Genomic DNA, 14,751 nt, shown 5'->3' with positions numbered 1-14,751 from the left:
CTGATTTCTCCTTCAACTTCTCCTTCCCACCCTCTCCTCAGTGCCATGTTAGTCTCAGAACACAACACAGTGTCCAAGTTGACATATCCTAAGGGTCATGTGTGAGTTGTAAGTCTGATAGCTGTTGCCTCTTGTGTGAGTTGACACAAGATATGATTCTGTTTGGAATGGGCTACCCAGGGAGGTAGTGGAGTTATCAACCCTGGAGGTGTTCAGAAAGGGATTGGATGTGGCACTTGAAGCCATGGTTTAGTTAATCATGAGGTATTGGGTGACAGGTTGGACTTGATGATCTCTCAGGTCTTTTCCAACCTTATTGGTTCTATGATTCTAAGCTGAGAAGTTTGATCAGGCAGCTTGACCATACTGCTAACCAAGCTCATACAGTTGCTTTGACATGGTTCAAACTCTTGCAGAATCTGTCCAGCCCTCTTCACTGTTTTGATGTGGGTTTTCTCCTATCTCACCCTCCTTCCATATAAATACATCTCCCATCACTCAGAAGCAGCTCCCATGAACCAAGGTGCTTGGGTCTGGAAAGACTTCTCCTGTGCTTGCTGAACTTGGACTGTTTGTTCTGCAATTACATTTTCCCAGAGAGAGCAACTACCTGAAGGGAGGTTGTAGCCAGGTGGGGGTTGGTGGAGGTGGCGAAGTCAACATCATTGGAGGTGTTCAGGAGGAGATTTGATGGGGTACTTGGTGCCATGGGTTAGTTGTTTAGGTGGGTTGGATTGGTTGATGGGTTGGACGCAATGATCTTGAAGGTCTCTTCCAACCTGGTCTGGTCTATTCTATTCCTATTCTATTCTATTCCTATTCTATTCTATTCTATTCTATTCTATTCTATTCTATTCTATTCTATTCTATTCTATTCTCCCAGGCAACCAGCACCAGAACAAGAGGACACAGTCTCAAGCTGCACCAGGGGAGGTTTAGGCTGGATGTTAGGAAGAAATTCTTCCCAGAAAGAGAGATTGGCCATTGGAATGTGCTGCCCAGGGAGGTGGTGGAGTCACCATCACTGGAGGTGTTTAGGAATAGACTGGATGTGGCACTTGGTGCCATGGTTTAGTTGATTAGATGGTGTTGGGTGATAGGTTGGACTTCATGATCTTGAAGCTCTTTTCCAACCTGGTTAATTCTGCATGGGGATGTAGCTGTCATCGACCTGTCAGGTATGAGACCTTGTTTCTAGTCATGGCTCCTGTAAGCACTTGTACATTTTTTCACTAGTCATTCACTGCATGAAGCACATCCAATGGCACAAGGGATGTGTGGCCGGTTGACGTTGCCCCCTTAAGAAAGGGAACATGGTGGACGGAAGTTGGTAAACGGAAGGAATAGTCTAAACTAATTTCATTGGATGAGTGGGAGGAAGCACTTCTGAGCTGGGACTATACTGGACATTTCCAGCACTTCTCAGTCAGTCTTGCTTCCGCCTCTTCCTCAGGCAACAGCTTTCTGTCCTGGGCTTTCTGCCAAGGCTTCGGCCTTGAGGCCGATAAGATACCAGGCCTGTATATTAACTCCTTTCCAATTAACACAAAACTGCTTTTAACTTCTTTCTTTCGCTCTCTCTCTTTTCTATCCCACTCTGGGGAAAGGGGGGGGGAGAGAGGGGAAAGAGGAGGTGGGGAACCCCCCTCTCTGCCGAGAGGGGTTCACTCTCATTTCTGTGTTACTCTGTTGTATATCTTTGTATATATTGTAGATATTGTAAATTTGTAAATATCTCCCTGCAAACCCTACATCGCTTTGTAAATATAGCTCCACTGCTTTGCTAATTCAGCTTGCGAGTTTTTTTTCCTTTCCCTTCAATTTTTTTCCCTTTTACTTTACAAAGGGGGAAGGGAGGAGGCTTCTCAGCCTTATCCTTCCAAACCCACCACATTTTTTTTATTGGCGCCCAACGTGGGGCAGATAATTAGTTTAATTTATTACTTGATTGATTTAGTGTTTTCCAGCTGAATTAGCAAACATGAAGGTATTGTGGTTTGTGGAGCGATTGTTCTTTTCAATTTTTGGGGCTCTGGTTTACAGGTATTGTTTGGGTTTGATTCTGGATTACCTGGGCAAATATTTGGTGCGGACAATTTATATGTGGGTTATGTATAAAGTTAAATTATGGTATGGAAAATGTATTAATTTCCTATGGCCAGTGAGATACAGGAATGTTACCTCCACCACTCTCCCAATTGAGATAAAGGGTTTTAAGATTCCGCCTGAGGAGACAGTAACTTTAGGTGATGCCTGGGATCCAAAGGTGATTTATGTGATGTATATAAATCTGTTGCTGGTGATGGTAATTGCATATTTACTGTTCTCTCTGCGGCGAGAGAGAAAGATATCCAGAGCTTGTTTTGTTATTAAAACTAGATCAAAAAGAAAACGCCGTGGCTCTCGATCAGTCCCAGAGTCATCTAGTGACGAGGACTGTGGAGAACCCGTGTCAGTTAAAAAGAAGGCTAAAAAGTTAATTGGTAAGGCAGTTCTAAATGACTTTGCTGATTCTGGCAAGCAGCCAAGGGCATCGGCTGGTATCAACATGGCACCTACTCCTTCTCCCACTCCTTCTCCTTCTTCTTCTTCTCCGTCGGCCAGTAATGGAGCAACGTCACTTCCACCCACTCCCTCAGTGGGACCGGAAGTCACTGCCCCAGCAGCTGATTTATCTCAGGACCTGTCAGCTTCCATTAAGGTGGCTGTAAATTCAAACACAGCTCCAGTTAAGGTGGCTCCTTTAAAGACTAGAGCTGGAAAGGGCAAAGATGGAGAAGAAGAGGAGGAGACTGATCCTGGTGAGGGGCCCTCTACTCTAAAAGATCCTGCTCAGGAGGAAGAGAAGGTTTGTTTTAAAGATCTAGCTAACCTAGTGAGATCAAAGCAGGATAGAGATGAAGCTAGGAAAGCAGCTGGCAAAGGTGGTTCTCAGCTTAAAGAGATCCTTAGGAGGATGACAGCAGGATTTTACGGGCAAAGAATTCAGGGAGATGAAGATGAAGATGACATTACAGACTGTTCGTCACCACGGGAGGAATTGAGAAATGTCCGTAAAGATTTCACCAGGGCAGATAAGGAGCCAGTTCTAGCTTGGCTTAGTAGGTGTTATGATACAGGTGCTTCAGCTCTAACAGTTGGAGACAAGTCAGCAGCTCAGTTAGGAACTCTCTCAAGGGACAATGGAATAGATAGACATCTAGGCGAAGCTCTCGGTAAGGTTAATCTTTGGATACGCCTTTTAATAGCGGTTGCCCTGAGATACCCTTCCCGAGATGATCTTCCATGGAATCCTAAACCCTGGACTACCATAGATGAGGGAATTAAGCGCTTGAGAGAATTTGCTGTTAGAGAGCTACTCTATGGTGAACATGAAACTCTGAATCCTGATGACGTTCCTGTGGGTATTGGTCTTGCTAAAAAGATCATCAAACTTGCTCCTTCTAATTATGCAAACATTCTGGCAAGCAGAATTGTGTCAAGAAGTTATGGTGGAGCTTCTCCCACGGTTGGCCAATTCAGTGATCAAATGAGACAATTGGAGGATAGCATGACACGTGGTTCTTTGGTTTCGGCCATTAAAACGATGTCTGGTGATATTCAGAATTGCATTAGAGAGTTAAAAGATGAATTTAGAAATTCCATATCCCAATTGGCACAAAGGGATAATTTCAATTCTTCCTCCAGGTGGGTACAAGTCTCATCTGTGAGGAATACACGTCCTCCAAGGAGGTCATTCCAAAACAGGTCATTCCAAAACAGGTCATTCCAAAACAGACCACCAAGGCAGTCACGTAGAACTATTTGGATAACTCTGCGTGATCAGTTTGGTGAGAACATGAACCGCTGGGATGGCCAACCAACTTCTAATCTTTTTAGGAGACTGAGGGAATTGCAAAGTGGCAGAACCCGAGGTAGCAATACCAGAAGGGTAGCTGTTACTTCCACAGTTCCCCAGAACGACTCTTATGGCTCCAACAGTGGCTCCAGTCATAACATGCAAAGTTATAACCCTGCACAATATGTGCAATGCACATGTGCGCATGTTCCCCATAACTAGGGGTGCCCTGCCTCCCGCCAGGGGGAGGAGAGGGATAACAGAGATAATAGAATCTATTGGGATGTGTACATCCAGTGGCCTGGCACTTCGCAATTTCGGAAGTACAGGGCCTTGGTTGACACAGGAGCTCAGTGCACCATAATACCATCAAATTATCAGGGATCAGAGTCTATAACTATTCTGGGAGTCACTGGTGGATCTCAAGAGTTAAGTAAGGTAGAGGTTAATATAAGTTTAACTGGTAAACAATGGAGGAAGCATACAGTTGTGACCGGACCTGATGCACCTTGTATTTTGGGAATTGATTTTCTGAGAGAAGGGCGTTTCAAAGACCCTAGAGGTTACAAATGGGCTTTTGGAGTAGCTTCAATAGAAATTGATGGACAAAAATTGAAGCTATCTGCCAGACCTGAACTTTCTGATGAATCTGCAGTTGTGGGACAACATAAGATACAGGACATTAAATTGCCGGTTGCTTCTCAGACTGTGCATCACAGACAATACAGAACCAACCGTGACTCTTTGTTGCCCATTCAGAATCTGATTCGTCAGTTGGAGAGTCAGAAAGTCGTCAGCAAAACTCATTCACCTTTCAACAGTCCAGTGTGGCCTGTGCGGAAGCAGAATGGAGACTGGCGTCTGACGGTAGACTACCGAGCCCTAAATGAAGTGACACCACCTATGAGTGCAGCAGTACCAGACATGATGGAGCTACAGTATGAGCTGGAATCCAAAGAGGCCAAATGGTATGCTACCATAGACATTGCTAATGCATTTTTCTCTATTCCCATAGCAGAGGAATGCAGGCCTCAGTTTGCTTTCACCTGGAGAGGAATTCAGTACACTTTCAACAGATTGCCAATGGGCTGGATCCACAGCTCAAGCATCTGTCATGCAGTGATCCACGATGCTCTGGAGAAAGGCGGTGCTCCAGAACACATCCAGTTCATCGATGATATCATTGTCTGGGGTAAAACTGCTGAGGAAGTCTTCGAGAAAGGTAACAAAATCATTGACATTCTTCTGAATGCAGGTTTTGCCATCAAGCGAGACAAGGTGAAAGGACCTACCACAGAGATTCAGTTTCTGGGAGTGCGATGGCAGGATGGACGCCGACACATTCCAGTGGATGTGGTAAATAGAGTCTCTACCATGGCAAGTCCCACAAACAAGCAAGAGACCCTACGTTTCTTGGGGATAGTGGGATTTTGGAGACTACACATTCCTGGATACAGTCAGATTGTGAAACCTCTGTATGATGTGACTCGAAAGAGGAACCATTTCCACTGGGGACCTGAACAACAAGCAGCCTTTGACCAGATAAAGCAAGAGGTAATTCAAGCAATGGGTCTGGGACCTGTCCGAGATGGTCCAGACATTAAGAACATTTTGTACACGGCTGCAAGTGACAATGGTCCAACCTGGTGCTTGTGGCAAAAAGCTCCAGGTGAGACACGTGGACGACCTCTTGGTTTCTGGAGTCGAGGTTACAGAGGTTCAGAGGCTAATTATACTCCAACAGAGAAAGAAATTTTAGCTGCCTATGAAGGAGTAAAAGCATCTTCTGAAGTGATTGGGACTGAATCACAACTTCTTCTAGCTCCCAGATTACCAGTTTTGAATTGGATGTTCAAAGGCAAAGGATCCACACCGCATCATGCCACAGACTCAACCTGGTCCAAGTGGATGGCTCTGATAACACAGAGAGCTTGAATGGGAAATCTTGAAAGACCTGGTCTAGTGGAGGTGATCTCAAGTTGGCTTGAAGGTACCAACTGTGCCAAACCTCCAGAGGAGAAAGTAACTCGTGCTGAGGAAGCTCCTCCTTACAACGACCTTTCTGATGATGAAAAGAAATATGCTTTGTTCACAGACGGTTCCTGTCGTCTTGTTGGAAACAAGCGAAGGTGGAAGTCTGCTGTGTGGAGTCCAACACGCCGAGTTGCAGAAGCAAAAGATGGAGAAGGAGAATCCAGTCAGTTTGCAGAGGTAAAAGCTGTCCAGCTAGCTCTCGACGTAGCTGAACGTGAGAGATGGCCAAAGCTTTATCTCTACACCGACTCATGGATGGTAGCCAATGCTCTATGGGGTTGGCTAAAGAACTGGAAGAAGAGTGGTTGGCAGAGAAAAGGAAAACCCATTTGGGCAGCCAACCTATGGCAGGACATTGCTGATCGAATCGAGAAAATTCCAGTGAAAGTGAGACACATCGATGCTCACATTCCTAAGAGCAAAGCTACTGAGGAACAGCAACACAACCATCAGGCAGATCTAGCTGCAAGAGTTTCTCAAGTAGACATGGACTCTAATCTTGATCTCGACTGGAAACACCGAGGTGAGATATTCTTAGCTCGGTGGGCTCACGATTCGTCAGGACATCAAGGCAGAGATGCAACATACCAATGGGCTCGTGACAGATCCATAGACATTTCCATGGATGCTATCACACAAGTCATCCATGACTGTGACATTTGTGCTGCTATTAAGCAGGCAAAACGACTTAAGCCCTTGTGGTATGGTGACAGATGGTCCAAGTACAAGTATGGTGAAGCTTGGCAGATTGACTACATCACTCTACCACGTTCTCGTTCTGGTAAGCAATATGTGCTTACTATGGTAGAGGCAAACACTGGATGGTTGGAAACTTATCCAGTTCCACATGCAACTGCACGCAACACCATTCTCGGTCTGGAGAGACAGATCCTATGGAGACACGGAACTCCAGAGAGGATTGAGTCAGACAACGGAACTCATTTCAAGAACAACCTTGTGAAGAACTGGGCAAAAGAGCACGGTATTGAGTGGATATTCCACATTCCCTACTATGCACCAGCTTCAGGGAAGATTGAACGCTACAACGGTTTGTTGAAGACCACTCTCAAAGCCATGGGAGGTGGATCTTTGAAAAACTGGGAAAAACATTTAGCACAAGCAACCTGGCTGGTAAATAGTAGAGGTTCAGTGAACAGAGCTGGACCTGCACATTCAGATTTGCTACGAAAAGTAGAAGGTGATAGAGTTCCTGTTGTTAGAGAAAAGAATCTGTTAGGTAAAACTGTTTGGGTATTTTCACCCTCAGGAGAGGCTAAACCTGTCCGAGGGGTGGTTTCAGCTGAAGGTCCGGGTCACACTTATTGGGTAATGCAAGAGAATGGTGAAATTCAGTGTATTCCACAAAGAAATTTAACTTTAGCTGAAAGAGGTTAATTTTGAACTGCTGTACAGCTACATCGCGTCCAAAGGAAGAATCAACGAGGAGTCTACGGTGCACGAACCCTGAGATCCCTGAGAGCCCTGAGTCAACTAAGAGACCCTGAGATTTCCCTGTTTCCCTTTTCTTCGCTTCATCGGTGAAGAAATGAACTGTTTTCCATTTTTCTCATTTTCTGATTTTCTTGGACTTTTGAATCATCTACATCTGAGCATAGCCGGAATGGACTATGAACTTTACTCACGAACTGTAAATATCGTTTTGGATTAGATGGACAGTGTGAACAGCCAATGAAATTGTTTAGAAGGGGTGGATTGTGGCCGGTTGACGTTGCCCCCTTAAGAAAGGGAACATGGTGGACGGAAGTTGGTAAACGGAAGGAATAGTCTAAACTAATTTCATTGGATGAGTGGGAGGAAGCACTTCTGAGCTGGGACTATACTGGACATTTCCAGCACTTCTCAGTCAGTCTTGCTTCCGCCTCTTCCTCAGGCAACAGCTTTCTGTCCTGGGCTTTCTGCCAAGGCTTCGGCCTTGAGGCCGATAAGATACCAGGCCTGTATATTAACTCCTTTCCAATTAACACAAAACTGCTTTTAACTTCTTTCTTTCGCTCTCTCTCTTTTCTATCCCACTCTGGGGAAAGGGGGGGGGAGAGAGGGGAAAGAGGAGGTGGGGAACCCCCCTCTCTGCCGAGAGGGGTTCACTCTCATTTCTGTGTTACTCTGTTGTATATCTTTGTATATATTGTAGATATTGTAAATTTGTAAATATCTCCCTGCAAACCCTACATCGCTTTGTAAATATAGCTCCACTGCTTTGCTAATTCAGCTTGCGAGTTTTTTTTCCTTTCCCTTCAATTTTTTTCCCTTTTACTTTACAAAGGGGGAAGGGAGGAGGCTTCTCAGCCTTATCCTTCCAAACCCACCACAGGATGCCAGTCTGAGTCCTCTCCCTCCCAAGTGAGTTTGTGTTGGAGTGACTATTCTCGCTTAGCGCTGGTGATTTATTCAGTGCGCTTCACACTGCCACAGGTTCAAGCAATAAATTCTGAGTTGCCTAAATTTGGATGCAACAGCAAAGTGTAAAAATAATAGGAGCTAACATTGGTTGTGCTCTGGAGGGTAGCCACAGAAAATCACCAGCTCCTGGAAGTGCTGTGGTCCCATCTGATTCAGCCTTTCCTAGTGACAAAGCATCGTTGCGAGCATACTGCGTGTGCTGGCCCTTGTAAATCTCAGCTGTGGTCTCTCTGCCCCAGAGTTATTGTGCTTCTAGATTCAAAGTCCTTTTCTTTTCAGCTGAAAATAATCAGTCTACCAAGAGCCCAAGAAAACTGATGCTTGTGTCCAGTATTGTGTCTGGTTCTAGGCTCCCCAGTTCAAGAGAGACAGGCAGCTACTGGAGAGATTCCAGCAGAGGGCCATGAAGACACTGAGGGGACTGGAGCACCTCTGTTATGGGGAGAGGCTGAGAGACCTGGGGCTTTTAAGCATGCACAAGACTGAGAGGGGATCTACCCCTGTACACTGCACTGGTTAGGCCACACCTTGAGTCCTGTGTCCAGTTCTGGGCTCTTCAGTATAGGAAGGAGGTTGACTTCCTGGAACGTGTGCAGAGAAGGGCAACAACGCTGGGGAGGGGTTTGGAACACAACCCTGTGAGGAGAGGCTGAGGGAGCTGGGGTTGCTTAGCCTGCAGAAGAGGAGGCTCAGGGGAGACCTTATTGCTGTCTACAACTCCCTGAAGGGAGGTTGTAGCCAGTTGGGGGTTGGTCTCTTCTCCCAGGCAAGCAGCACCAGAACAAGAGGACACAGTCTCAAGCTGTGCCAGGGGAGGTTTAGGCTGGAGGTTAGGAAGAAATTCTACAGAGAGAGACAGATTGGCCATTGGAATGTGCTGCCCAGGGAGGTGGTGGAGTCACCAACATTGGAGGTGTTTAGGAGGAGACTTGATGGGGTGCTTGGTGCCATGGTTTAGTTATTAGATGGTGTTGAAAGATAGGTTGGACTTGATGATCTCGAAGGTCTCTTCCAACCTGGTCTATTCTATTCTATTCTATTCTTATCAATATCTAGAAAGTGGAGGTCATGAGGATGAGCATGGGCTTTTTTTCAGTGGTTCCCAGCACAAGAGGCAATGGCTACAAACTAGAACACAGGAGGTTTCACTTGAACTTAAGGGGAAGCTTCCATTCTTTGAGGGTGCTGGAGCACAGGACCAGGCTGCACAGAGAGGCTGTGGAGTCTCCTTCTCTGGAGACTTTCAGAACCCACCTGGGTGCATTGCTGTGCAACCTTTTCTAGGTGAATCTCTGTTAGCATTGAGGTTGGACTAGGTGATCTCCAGAGGTCCCTTCCAACCCCAACCATCCTGTGATTTTGTGATTCTGTGATGGTAAGATAAAAAGTGAGGCAGCTTTTTATTCACCTGCCAAGAATTCAAGTGCTAAATGTTTTTCCAGTTGTATTGTGCTCTGCCAATCATCATGTTTCCTCCAGATGCTGTTCTTCTAACCATGTGTGTTAAAGCAGGGAGGGATTTTTGGTATCACAGAATCAGCCAGGCTGGAAAAGACCTCAGAGATCATCAATTCCAACCTATTAACTAATACCTGACACTTCCTGACAACTAAACCATGGCTCCAAGTGCCACATCCAATCCTTTTTTGGGCACCTCCAGGGATAGTGACTCCACCACCTCCCTGGGCAGCACATTCCAATGGCCAATTACTCTTTCTGGGAAGAACTTTCTCCTCACCTCCAGCCTAAACTTTCCCCTGGCACAGCTTGAGACTGTGTCCTCTTGCTCTGCTGCTGGTTGCCTGGGAGAAGAGACCAACCCCCTCCTGGCTACAACCTCCCTTCCGGTAATTGTAGACAGCAATAAGGTCTCCCCTGAGCCTTCTCTTCTCCAGGCTAAGCAACCCCAGCTCCCTCAGCCTCTCCTCACAGGGCTGTGCTTGAGGCCTCTCCCCAGCCTTGTTGCCCTTCTCTGGACACATTCAAGTGTCTCAATGTCCTTCCTAAACTGAGGGGCCCAGAACTGGACACAGGACTCAAGGTGTGACCTAACCAGACTTCTCTCCAGCCTCGCTGCTACTTTCTGGAAGGGGTTCCTCGATTCAAGGATATTGAGAGGCTAGAGAGGGAGCACAGAAGGGCAGCAGAGCTGGGGAAGGGCCTAGAGAATCACTGGGTATTTCCTTTTGGCAATGAGGCCCTTTACCTATGCATATAAATAAAAGTGCTTGAAAGCCTCCTGCTGTCATGATTGTTGGCCACAGGTAGTTTTTCAAGCTGATGGGAAGCCCTGATTGAAAGAATAACTCATAAATTGCAGGGTAGTGATGCATAAAACATAGTGGTAGAGAGGAAAATACCTTTTGCAGGTGCTCAGGAATGTTTTATAGCAAAATCATGATGCACTGAGCCTGTACTGGTTTGGTCCACTCCCAGGGGATGATAGATGGGTTTACAACTCAAAGGGCCAGTTTTCAAGCCCAGCATCTCAGTCAGCATTCCTGGGTGCTTCAGAGGTGATGCTGCCAGGTCTATCTCTTTCTGCCCCAGCCCACCACCATCTGAGCTGACCATTTTGTGCTTGGAAATAGAACTTCCCCCACTGGTTGCAACAAGTCCTGCTCTGTGGAAGAGGACACAGTCTCAAGCTGTGCCAGGGGAGGTTTAGGTTGGATGTTAGGAAGAAGTTCTTCATAGAGAGAGAGATTGGCCATTGGAATGTTCTGCCCAGGGAGGTGGTGGAGTAACCATCACTGGAGGTGTTTAAAAAGAGACTGGATGGGGTGCTTGGTGCTATGGTTTAGTTGATTAGATGGTGTTGGGTGATAGGTTGGACTCGATGATCTCAAAGGTCTCTTCCAACCTGGTTCATTCCATTCCATTCCATTCCATTCCATTCCATTCCATTCCATTCCATTCCATTCCATTCCATTCCATTCCATTCCATTCCATTCCATTCCATTCCATTCCATTCTTATGCTTGCTGCCTGGTGGCTTACTTATCAACAAGCTGACTGCATTCTTGTGAATTTAGTAGTTGAGGGTGGTTCTTCCCAGAAAGAGAGATTGGCCATTGGAATGTGCTGCCCAGGGAGGTGGTGGAGTCACCATCCCTGGAGGTGTTTAGGAAGAGACTGGATGGGGTGCTTGGTGCCATGGTTTAGTTGATTAGATGGTGTTGGGTGATAGGTTGGACTTGATGATCTCAAAGGTCTCTTCCAACCTGGTTAATTCTGTATTCTGTCAGTGGTGAGTAAGTGTATCATAATCTCAGCAATTCTCAGAAGTTCCTGTGTCCTCAGCATCCTCCAGGATCACTTTCTTGGGAAAGATTCGGGCTGTCAATAATTTTGTGCCTTAAAACTCTTCCCAAATTCCGAGAACTCACTCCTAGGAAAGGCTACCCTGGACACAAATGGAAGAGAAGCTGTCAAGGTTGATAAACCACTGGGCATGAGCCAATGCTATGCTTAGTTTGGAAAGGATAGGAACCTTTAACTTAATTGATATGAAGTGCAGGTCCAAGGCTAATGTGAGAACATGTGGCAATGAGAACAAACAGCTCAGGCATTTGGAGCATGTTTGAGCCTGCCAAGTATTGATCGTTGAGGGGTGGGAATGAGTGGAGAAGCATTTCAATTTAGCATCCATATGTGACTCTGGTGCTGTCACAGCGAATTAGCAGCACTTTCTTTTCCCTGCAGTCCATCCCAGGCTTTTGTATTTGAAGCAGCCCCTTTGCCCATATCCACTTGTTCAAAGATCAAGTGAAAAGCACCACAAAGGCATTCACAGAGCTTGTGCCCCCTAAAAAGCCTGATTATCTTGTGCTAGTGTCCTCTGAGTGAAGGTTCTGACAGTACTGAACCATCACTCCTAAAGACTGTTGTGGCATGAATGTTACAGGGGATCCAAGCTACAATTACTCATTTTGTGCAGTCACTTAATCCACTAATGGGGAGAAATGAGACAACAGTTTAAGAAGGCAAGAGAACTGTCAGAGTTGATTAAATCCACTGGGATGACTTGGTTTGGTAGTCTCTCTTGACCCAAGTACATGCTTCAGCTAATGCAACAGACTTAATGCCTCTGGTAATTGGAGCAAGTGATGGGTCATCATTAGCAACTGCAAATGAAGGGTTGTATTTCATCTGGAAGGCAGCATCTTCAACAGGGCTTATTTGTTGCCACTGCAGATCATCTGTGAGTCACAAGTGGGACACTGGGCTGACTCATTTGTGTGATTTAGCAGGGGCTCTTTAACACGTGCTTACTGTTCCGTGCCAGTAGATTTCCTAAATAGTTGCCCCACAGAAAAAGCCACAGTGCTGGACTTCCCCAGGCAGTGAAGATCACTGCTCTCATTGATGTGATGGTGCTGATTATTGCGGGTTTCTTGTTGGACAGTTCACAGTTCAGGATATTTTTGTTTGTGAGTTTGAAATGCATTTCTCATGTCGACGAGAATGAAGCATGACGAGAGCAAAGCCAGACAGGTAAGGGAAGCAGTAGCAACTGGCAGCTCCAGAGCCAGCCTAGTTCTGTTCAAGGCATCTATTCATGGAATCATAGAATCAATAAGGTTGGAAAAGACCTCAGAGATCATCGAGTCCAACCTGTCACCCAACACCTCATGCCTACTAGACCATGGCACCAAGTGCCACATCCAATCCCCTCTTGAACACCTCCAAAGTTGGTGACTCCACCACCTCCCTGGGCAGCACATTCCAATGGCCAATTACTCTTTCTATGATGAACTTTCTCCTCACCTCCAGCCTGAACTTCCCCTGGCACAGCTTGAGACCATGTCCTCTTGTTCTGGTGCTGGTTGCCTGGGAGAAGAGACCAACCCCCACCTGGCTACAACCTCCCTTCAGGTAGTTGTAGCGAGCAAGAAGGTCTCCCCTGAGCCTCCTCTTCTCCAGGCTAAGCAACCCCAGCTCCCTCAGCCTCTCCTCACAGGGCTGTGCTCAAGGCCTCTCCCCAGCCTCGTTGCCCTTCTCTGGACAAGTTCAAGTGTCTCAATGTCCTTCTTAAGCTGAGAGGCCCAGAACTGAGCACAGGACTCAAGGTGTGGCCTAACCAGTGCTGAGTACAGGGGCACAATGACTTCCCTGCTCCTGCTGACCACACTATTCCTAATGCAGGCCAGGATGCCATTGGCCTTCTTGGCCACCTGGGCACACTGCTGGCTCATGTTCAGCCTACTGTCAACCAGTACCCCTGGGGTCCCTTTCTACTTGGCTGCTCTCCAGCCACTCTGACCCCAGCCTGTAGCTCTGCATGGGGTTGTTGCGGCCAAAGTGCAGCACCCAGCACTTTTTTCTCCCCACTGAACACCTCCAGGGATGGTGACTCCACCACCTCCCTGGGCAGCACATTCCAATGGCTAACAACTCTCAGTGAAGAACTTTCTCCTCACCTTGAGCCTAGATGAGCAGAGTCTGGGGGACTGTCTGTGGTCTGTCAGCTCTGTAAGTGATGCTGATGACCTCCTGAGGGACACCAAAGAGGGAAGGAAGGTTGCAGTGTCCTCAGTAAGAACTGTGTGAGGGTGATCCTGCCTTTCAGAAATATCCCCAGACCCCACTGGGGGCTTAAGCCTCTTTCGAATCTGAAGGGATCAGAAGGCAAGGGATCAAAGATGTCAGAAAAGCAGCCAATTCTCATCACAGTTAGGAATCACTTTAGCCACAAATATGTTTGGGGAATTTAATTTTATTAGTTGACAAAGCTCAGAGGCTCTTTACAGGGCTCAGATCCAGGATACCTGAATGGATCATGAGATCATTCAAACCAAAGAGGCCTTTCCTCTTTGCACCTTCATGTCATTGCCTGGCTTCAGTGGGTTGCTTTGTATCTCCATGAAGCAGTTGTGAAATTTCCATCAGTTCAGACCATGGCTTGGCTGTCAGGCTGACACTTGTTCACTAGTTGGGAGCACTGGAGGGGAGCACATGGCCCTGGCTGGTACTCAGTGGAGACACATTTCTGTGGCAGGTCGTGACTCAGAGAGCATCAGCACTGTGTAAGCTGCTCAAAAAAGTGAGGCAGCAAATGTTCTCCTTCAAGGAACAAAATATGCCTGGACCTGGAGAAAGGAAGTGTCTAAATGACAGGAGAGAGACTCTTCCCTTCTACGCTTCTTCTGGAGAAGAGGAGGCTCAGGGGTGACCTCATTGCCCTCTACAACTACCTGAAAGGTGGTTGTAGCCAGGAAGGGGTTGGTCTCTTCTCCCAGGCAACCAGCACCAGAACAAGGGGACACAGTCAGTCTCAAGCTGCACCAGGGGAGGTTTAGACTCGAGGTGAGGAGAAAGTTCTTCACCAAGTGAGTCATTCGTCACTGGAATGTGCTGCCCAGGGAGGTGGTGGAGTCACCGTCCCTGGAGGTGTTCAAGAGGAGATTGGATGTAGCACTTGGTGCCATGGTCTAGTCATGAAGTCTGTGGTGAAAG

Source organism: Melanerpes formicivorus, unplaced genomic scaffold (genome assembly GCF_026170545.1).
Source record: "Melanerpes formicivorus ecotype bairdi unplaced genomic scaffold, bMelFor1.0.p_v2 SCAF_95, whole genome shotgun sequence".
Taxonomy (NCBI): Eukaryota; Metazoa; Chordata; class Aves; order Piciformes; family Picidae; genus Melanerpes; species Melanerpes formicivorus.
This window is presented reverse-complemented; position numbering follows the sequence as displayed.